The sequence below is a fragment of the Limulus polyphemus genome, unplaced genomic scaffold (assembly GCF_000517525.1).
Source record: "Limulus polyphemus unplaced genomic scaffold, Limulus_polyphemus-2.1.2 Scaffold12279, whole genome shotgun sequence".
Classification (NCBI taxonomy): domain Eukaryota; kingdom Metazoa; phylum Arthropoda; class Merostomata; order Xiphosura; family Limulidae; genus Limulus; species Limulus polyphemus.
This window is the reverse complement of record NW_013677889.1, coordinates 2,587-11,656: the sequence shown is the minus strand read 5'-3', so window position 1 is coordinate 11,656 and position 9,070 is coordinate 2,587. Positions and strand designations below refer to the sequence as shown.

The following is a 9,070-nucleotide window of genomic DNA, read 5'->3' as shown; positions in this document are numbered from 1 at the left end:
AACTTATCTTTGTATGTTAGATATATGTGTGTATATATAAAATGGGCCTGGTGGTTAGGACGTTTGACCCGCAATCTGAGGATCAAAGCTCGAATCCCTGATATCCAGCATGTTTGTTCTATAAGGTTGCTGACTGGGCCAGTCATCTGGTGTAAAACTGCTAAGTTTAAAAAATATTGACCGACCTCGCACTAGTTCGGATTAACGTAGTAAAGGGGGATTTATACATACAATATTATTGTATAAGTTATTCATTTAGTGAAACTAATGTCAGACAAGTTGAGGTACATCCTGTGGAAGACACCTCAAACATCCGGCTTTTACCAATTTGTTTGAGTAACTAACATGCACAGCTCCCTAAGGATTTGGAATTTTAAACATAAAAGGTATCTTATGCAATACATATTTGATAAACAGCGATGTTTAAATCCACGAGGTTCAACCGTTCAAACACGGATAACACTAACTTTGGGTTACTAGTCAGAAGGAAATCAGCTAGTCAGCATCAACAGGTTTTGATCATCCTACTATTTCAACTGAGTAAAAGGATTGACTGACTGTTACACTTATAATGCTCCATGGGTGTCATTGCTCTAACCTTGGACCCTTCGATTTGCAGTTTGACACACTAACCACTCGGCAACACGTGAGCCAACTCACTAAGAACGCAGTGATTTCTGAGACAATTTGATGTTGAATTGTAAGTTTAAAGACAACTATGATAAATATTATTGTATAAATGATTTATGGATACTAATGTCTGATATGTTAGTGTTTTCATGGAAACATATGAAAGATGAAAACAAGGTGGGCAAAAACGAAATATTAAAACTAAATTGTATGAATATTTTAGCAAGTTCCTTAACATTTACCCATTGTCGATTTAATTCACTGTTGTTTAGAATTTGAAGCTACGAAGTGATCACTAAACACTTTAATCGAGATCTATTTTAACACCTTTATACAATTTGTGTACTTGAAACGTACGCAGTATTAACATATCAAAGACCAGCATATAGTGAAAGTAATAAATGTTCATGTGCAACACGTCTGTAGAGTAAAAGTAATAAATGTTCACTAGCAACACTTCAAAGACTGGTATATAAAGACAATGGTCAGCACTTCTCTCCAAATGTTACTTTTGAAAAATCTTATGAGACAATCTGGCTAAAGACTGATTATATATTCTTTCCAAGTAATGTAAGTTTTATATCTAAATCCATTAAACCTGACTCATCTAGCCTCCATAAATAATGGATGATCCACGCTGGTGTCTGAACCAGCTTAATAATGAAAATTATCAAAAACAAATTATATATTTTTTTACTTCACCTAAAAGGTCACCTAATTTTAAACTGACCTGCCCCACACTGTGATGGTAGTGGTTAACTGTCTTAGCTTTATAAAAGTCTTCTTTGACATTTGTGTAAAATCATAAATAAATTTAAAAAAATTTTGAGTTACACAATAAAAATAATTTTACTGTAGACTAATTTACTTCAGTAGTTGATGTGTTGAAGTGTCAAAACTATAATGTATAGGTTAATTTGAAATAAAATGGATTTTACTGTAAAGACCAAAAAATTATTGCTTTCAATTGTATTTATTTGTGCTTTAGACCTGTTATTTACTCTCTAACATCTATGGGCTTCTTGAGATTGTGTAGTTCCTGGACTTCCATTACTACAGTCACAAGTGTTCACTTGGCAGCTGTTCCTTAATTTACCAGCATAATGTCACAGATATGACTCGTATCTGGTTAAGCTCTGTTGTATCTCTCTCCTCTGGTAAACAGTCAGGTCTGTGGAAGGACTAAGGTTATGAGCATCACAGTTATTCCTATGTTATACTTGATATAAATATGATTTAACAGTGGTAGAGCAAACAAGATACACTGCATCATTTTGTCATGGAATTGTGGTTACATTTTAGTGGAGTGACCAAAAATGTTATTTATCACAGATTTAATTGTAAATGTGCTTCTTCTGTTCAACTCTGATGCACATTGACACTCACTAGATCACTTTTGTGACAATAAATGTATTCTGACTAACAACTGAAGGTTCTTGAAGATGACTGTTACAATTGTGAATATTCTAGATACTGGAAACAGAACTGCCTGTATCTAGTTCTCTCTTTTTTTTAAGAGTTCTCAATTGTATGTTTGCAATTATATTCTGAAATAATTGTCATGCTGAATTCACTAGTGAAGAAAAACATTGTATTTATCTTTATTAGAAGTTGAGATAATAACAGACTTCATAAAGTACAAAGAGAACCTTTGTTAAAATTAACAAGCAGCAGTAGTACAATACTGTATATTTTATTGTGTATGTGTGTATATGTATGTATATATATATACACAAATATACAAGTATATAAAATACATTGTGAGATATCATCACCATACAACATCTTTGTGGCATTTGGTGTTGTAAGTGAAACACACTATATATTCATTTATTTTCCTTTCAATATTAAAAAAGTTGAACACTTCATGTCATTATCACCTAAGTGTTTCAGTCTTTTTCTACTTGTACAAATTTGTGGAAATACTTATGGGTTTATCAGTAGAGAACTGGTTCCAGTATGTGGCTCTTCTTACTCACTGTCATATGTTTAATCCCCTTAGACAATGTTGAACTCCCTCTCTTACAGATGTTAGAATTCTATGTAGTTTAACATCATGTGGTACTATAATAAGGTGAACTATACAAATATCTGAAATCACCTGCAGACAATGTCATCCCTAATTTTACTTGTGGAATGATTGTAACACGGATAATACATATATTCTGGAAGACATGACACTATGTTTTGCATAAAGTGGTAAGTCTACTCATTCTTGGAATGGATATAATTACTCTTTAGCCAAACTTTATTCTGTCAAGATCTTTTAAAAGTAACAGAGAAGCACTGAGCATTATCTTTATGCACTGGTTTTTGATGTGTGCTGCAAGTGAAAATATGTTACTTTCAAGTTGTTCTTACACTATGTTTGGTAGTTTACTTAAATTTAGTCAGAGTCAGAAATTCAGTTTTGTTTTGGGATACATTTTCTTCCACTCCTCCTGTTATTTTTACTTACTCTTCATGTCTGTAAGCTAAATCAGTGCACCTGAGAATAGCATACTGCCAACAACCTTTTCCAGATCTCATTTATCATATGATTTCAAAAGGCAATATAGCCTCAATTTTATTTTTCTGGATGAAACTTATTAAAATAACATTTCATTGTTATCCACAAATTCTCTGTTTGGTTTAAACCACACAGCTGTGTTGCTTAGTCCTTTCTTGTTACATTCTTATCTGTGATCCAGTTTAAGCAGTCTTTAACATTTTTGGCACAAAGCCATGAAGCATTATCATCTTGAAATTAATATCCACCATCTGGAAACAGTTGTCTTAATGATAATCTTATTGCACATTTTCACGAGAAAAACAAATTTATCAGAATGTATTTTATTTTGTTTTGGTATGTTTTACACAAACCAAAACTTAAGATTCTTGAATAGTTGCTTCAAGTTTTATCATTATTCACCATTGTAAATACATTATCTAAAACTACAAACATTTTAAAATGTTACTGAAAATAATAGTTTTATACATGGCATTATGTAAGTAAGATATTCAAATACAGAAAATCATTTAACTTATTCCTTACATTCTGACATATTTTGAGCTAATTAACTTATATTGTCAAAAACAGTTCTCAATAACTTCAGAGAGTATATATATTGTGGATAAACTGGTGCTTATTCAGATATCTCATTAATACATTTCATAAATCCATATCATACAGATAAATAAGAGGTACAAGATCAGAAGATTAAACCAGCTTCAACTTTTTAAACCTTTAACAAAAGTTAAAAATATCTGTATATTGTTGTATCATTTCTTAATCAAATTTGTACTGAAGTATACATAGATAGACAGGAAAATAAACAGAAAATTCAGTTTTAACAAAACATTTCAAATATTACCATTAAAAGACTTTTAAAACACTAACAATTACAGTAAACATTTTTCTGATTGGAAGGGTAAGGGTTTTAGTGCTTTTACCACCTTATATACAGCTCTTAAGTCAAATATATATTTAATGGGTCTTTGAGCCATTAATAAATGTGATTTCACAGGAGACATTAAATAAGAAATGATCTCTTTTAAAGTAGGTCACAACATAATATAGAAGATTAATCACCTGACTGACATTAAAATAGAATTTATATAATGATGTGATTTAATATTGATGCAAACCAAATGGAGATCTGACTCTATCTGAGTTAAAGGTGTCTGAATCTGTACCCACTTTTTCCAGGGAGAATCTATGCCTAACAAAGCTACATCCAACATCTCAACTGAGGTAAATCCGTGTCCACTTGAGTAACTGTAAATAAGTTGGTTAAGACAGTGGTTCTCATGAGACTGTTATTCTCCTTTAAACTTTTCTGACAACATACAAATGATACATTTGACTACATAAGACTTTAGGTACCTCAGAATGGCTATTATTTATAAACGATATTACATCTTTAGGTGGTGTCATCATCCAGGGTGTCTAAGGTCTTAAGGAGCTTCACACTTAAAAATATCTGTTTAGTAAGAAAAACCAATGGCTTAAACTGCACTATAAAATCTTAAAAAGAAAATCTTGATAATATGTAATGATAATTTTCATGTTTTAATAGAATGCTGAAACTTCATTTCTTTGACTGATCAATTATGTAATACTCTCTCTCTTTTTTTCTATAATAGTTGATAATAGAACCTCCTAAAATATATAAATATACACAGACATATACTACTCAGTGTTCAATGATAATGTTAGTGCACAATAAGCAGGAAATTATATAATAATTAATCACCTTGTGGTCATCAGCATTTCTTTTTTTTTTCATTGCACACTTTACAAGTATCATCAAATTTATTGTAATAAAATTCAACCATATCACAATCTTCAACGTTATCTGAAACATGGAAATGAAAATTATATTCCCACCCTTCAACTTTGATACAACATTCTACAATTTTATTTCAAAATGTACATCTGTAGTAATCGTATTCATCAAAATAAAGTCTTAATATTGAAAGTATTCTAACAACATCCTCACCTCACAGAAAATTATAAAACTAAAGGAAAATATTTTTTACCCACATCTGAAAAAAATCTAAAATGTCTTAAGGTATTTATTTATATAAAATATAGAGAATTGAAATGTATCCTTAAATTGATATTATAACTAGTTTCAAGATAGGCTTTTCTACTATATGTTTAGAAACAACTTCATATATTTACTTAGAAATAAATTATTGTTTATAAGCTGAAAGTATAAAAGATTTTTGGTTCAAAGATAGAAAATGAAGCAACACAACTAAAACAATAATAATAAATTAAAATAATATAACATTATTTTATGTCTAATCATAACAATATAATAAAATATTCAATAAGAATGTGGTTTAGTTTACAGAAATATTGTTGTTCTTTTGTTTGTTTGTAAGAGAGACTGGAATCCTTTTCCTATCATCGTAAAGTTTTGTAAATTTTTAAAAGCCAGACATGTTTTTCTAAATGTACAAATACATAAGAGAATTTGTTTGTTGAATTTTGCCCAAAGCTGCAAGATGCGTATCACATAATGTCAGATCCACAGTCCAACTACTTTGGCAGATTAGGAAAAATTTTACACTCAGAACAAGGAAGAGTGGAAACTGTAGAAATCTGTTGATTGCACTCACCTAATAATAGTTTTCATTTAATTGATACAATTATACAGAAATCTGCAGAATGTCCTTGCCTACTAACTGTTTTTTGTACTTAGTTGAAAAAATGTACAGAAATCTGCATATTGCACAAGGCCAAACTCCAAGTTCTGTCTTACTAAGTACACGATGTAGAAAGAAGCTTAATGCTATAGAAAGCAAACAGTGATTTTATAACATGAATTTTCTGCATTTAGAGGGTTTTGATGGTGTTAATTCTCAGCATGAATGCCTTTTTATATAAAATTACCTGAATAAAGTGAAATAAAGGGTGCCTAAAAAAAAAGGAATTTTCTCATAACTTGATGTGAACTAATTAAAACTTAGGTAAATAAGTGAACAAACATGTTATCTCCAGATAAGAATACCATTTCTTGTTCTCACCTCCCTTTAAAGTCAATCACATACAGAAGGCACAAAAAAGAGCATTTTATTTCATTTTCATGTCTCATATCTTGTATTCCTTGGTTTTCAATGGCACCGAAGTTCAACATTTTACTTAGTACATAATCTAGATCAAACTAGAAACTTTTATATATATCTTAAACAAATCAATACAGTTCTCTAAGCTAAATATCAATTATTCATTTGTTTTACTGTTATTAATCATAGTATGATTATAAAATATCTTGCTTCATTACCTTAGAAAGGGCAGTGAATTGTTAAATTATTAGAAAGGGCTACTAAGATAACTGGGATGGAAAGGTTATCACACAAAGACAGGTTACGATCTGTGAACTTGTTTTTCTTGAAAAAAAAAAGAGTTAGAGGGACTCTGATTGAGGTGTTTAGGATTGGTAATGGAATTAAGTGTTGGTGCATCATCTCTTTTTGTATTTAATGGTGAGAATGATAAGACGAGGGGACACAAATATAAATTTCTAAAAGGTAGGAGTCATCTTCAGCTAAAATAGCTTTATTCTTATAAAGCATGGTTTGCCTTTGGTAGAGTTGCCTTCATATGTGATGGATGCAGTTAATTTAAGGGAATTTATGGGATAACTTGATAAATAGTGTACGATAAGGGCTGGCTTTGAGTTTTTCTGTGTATAGTGGATAGGATGGCCCAGATGGACCTTTGTTAATTGTCCTTTAATGTTATATTTATTGGCCTCAGTGGTAAATGCTTTTGAACATAGATCTTTTTTATAGAAACATTTACTGAACACAGCAACAATTTTCTTCCAACTACTTATATGTTAGTAATAATTTTATCATATTATTTCATAACAAAATCAACCTTCTGGCTCAGTGAGTAGGGTTGTAGTATGAAAAGTTTTTTTTATTTATTTTCTAGTGTATTATGCTTTGAAGTACTTCTGACATGATTCATTACAAGTTAAATGTATCTAACTGGCTTCCTGTTTACTTATTTTCTTCTGCCCATTTTAATAAATGATTTAAAACAAATGTGGTGTCTCATATATATATATACATACATATAAAAACAATGGTAACTGTTGAGACAGGTGCCAAGGCAGTCTAGAGATTGTTTCCTCCTCTTTGCTCTTACTTTAGAAAGACAAGGTAAAGTGGTGGATGGTAAAAACAAATTCTGACAGAAAACTAAAAGTTATAATCTAATGGCACTAGTACCAGTAGTGAAGGTATTTTATGAGTAGAAAAAGATATGTCAGAGTACATGACAGTGGAAAAAAAAAGTGAAAATTGGTTGGAGGCTTTGAATAATCCAAAGAGTAGAACTATGGTTGGAAAATTACTGGCTAAAATCAGTAGCTGCCAAGATGATGAAAACAAACTAATACACAAGATAGGTGCAAGAGTAAATGAATGAAAATACTACGTTTGTTAGGTAGTATCAATAAATTGCATTTTCCTGCATCTTAGGCCTGGAATGGTCTGGTGGTTAGAGCACTTATCTTGCAATCTGCAGGTTGTAGGTTTGAATATCCTCAACAAACATGTTTATTCTGTCTGCAGTGGGGGCATTACAATGCGATAGTCAATTTCACTTTTCGTCAGTAAAAAAGTAGCCCAAACTTTGGTAGTGAGTGATGTCGACTAGCTGCCTTTCCTCTACTCTGTCACTTTAAAATTAGGGAGAGCTTGTGCAGATAGCCCTCAAGTAGCTTTGTGCAAAATTCAACAATGCAAAGAAACAAACAAACCTGCACTGTATAGTCAAAAATTAGAAAGTGCCATTGTCAGAAACTTACTTTTTAGTAGTATATATAATAATGTAAATATATGGGTGTGTTGGGCTAAGGATTCTTCTACGGTAGGTGTCTGTGACTTGTTAGTGATAAATTCGACAATAAACAAACAGTCATGCACTCCACTGTTTTTATAATAACATATATATTCAAAACAAGTTAAATGTACATACAAAAATTATTTACACTATGGAGATCATAGTTGTATCTTAAACACTATACAGTTCTCTTATTCTTGTCAAAAGTCCACTTGGGCCAACTGAATTGCTTTAGAATTTAGATGACAAGTCAAACTATTTTTATCACAGTAGTGTCAGTGTATAATTCACTTACGTTGTCGTGTGAGTTACCACAGTTGTATCCTGAATTTCCAATAATCATCTATTTTTCATACTTCAAATAATCATCTGCTCTTCATACTTCCAATAATTGTCTGCCTTTTTGTCAAATTCCACACAAGCAGGTTCAATTAGTTTAGAACATACTTCAATGAGACAAATTATTCTCCTTATCTCTTTCTAACTGTTAATCTCACTCTAGCATATCAATCATTAGGCCATTCCCTCCCATGATGGTTAACTTTATATTTCTTAACTTTTCTCTGACCAAATTTCTCTTTTACATGACTTTACTTGTACTCCATTTTTGCTTGTCTGGTCACAGTTATTTATGTCTATCACTTAGGCCATCTAGAAATCTCCATAACCTCAACATCAATGGATTGCAAATACAATATTTGATAGCCTTAACATCAATGAATTACAAACACCAAATAAGTTAACTAATAATACTACCTACACTAAGCAGCTTTTTATATCTGAGAGCCACAACAACCGATAATCTGCTGGAAAACAAGTTGCAGGTACAGATAAATTCATGAATGTGCAACACTTTTAGTAGACACAAATGAAAAAACCTAAAAATAATTTAAGATCTAATTCTGTGTTTCTTTTTTCCACAGATACAGTATATTGATAAACTGTACATCATAAAACACTTACATCATCAATAAGGTAGTTGCTAATCAAAAATGGTTAGTTCTTTGAGAGATGACGAATATGTACAGGTTAGTTAATAGATTTTGGTGGGTGTAAATATGTATAGGTTAATTAACTCTTTCAATATGGGGTCGG

The 9,070-nt window shown here is 31.1% G+C and overlaps 1 long non-coding RNA gene across 1 annotated transcript; it reads right to left on the bottom strand.

The window, feature by feature from the left end:
* Nucleotides 1-2,136: 2,136 nt before the first annotated feature.
* On the bottom strand, nucleotides 2,137-8,310 carry LOC111083942. Its single transcript, XR_002609316.1, has 3 exons — nucleotides 8,271-8,310; nucleotides 4,866-4,967; nucleotides 2,137-4,387 (listed from the first exon to the last, which is right to left on the bottom strand). It is a non-coding gene; the product is annotated as an uncharacterized LOC111083942 (long non-coding RNA).
* Between the last annotated feature and the right edge of the window lie 760 nt (nucleotides 8,311-9,070).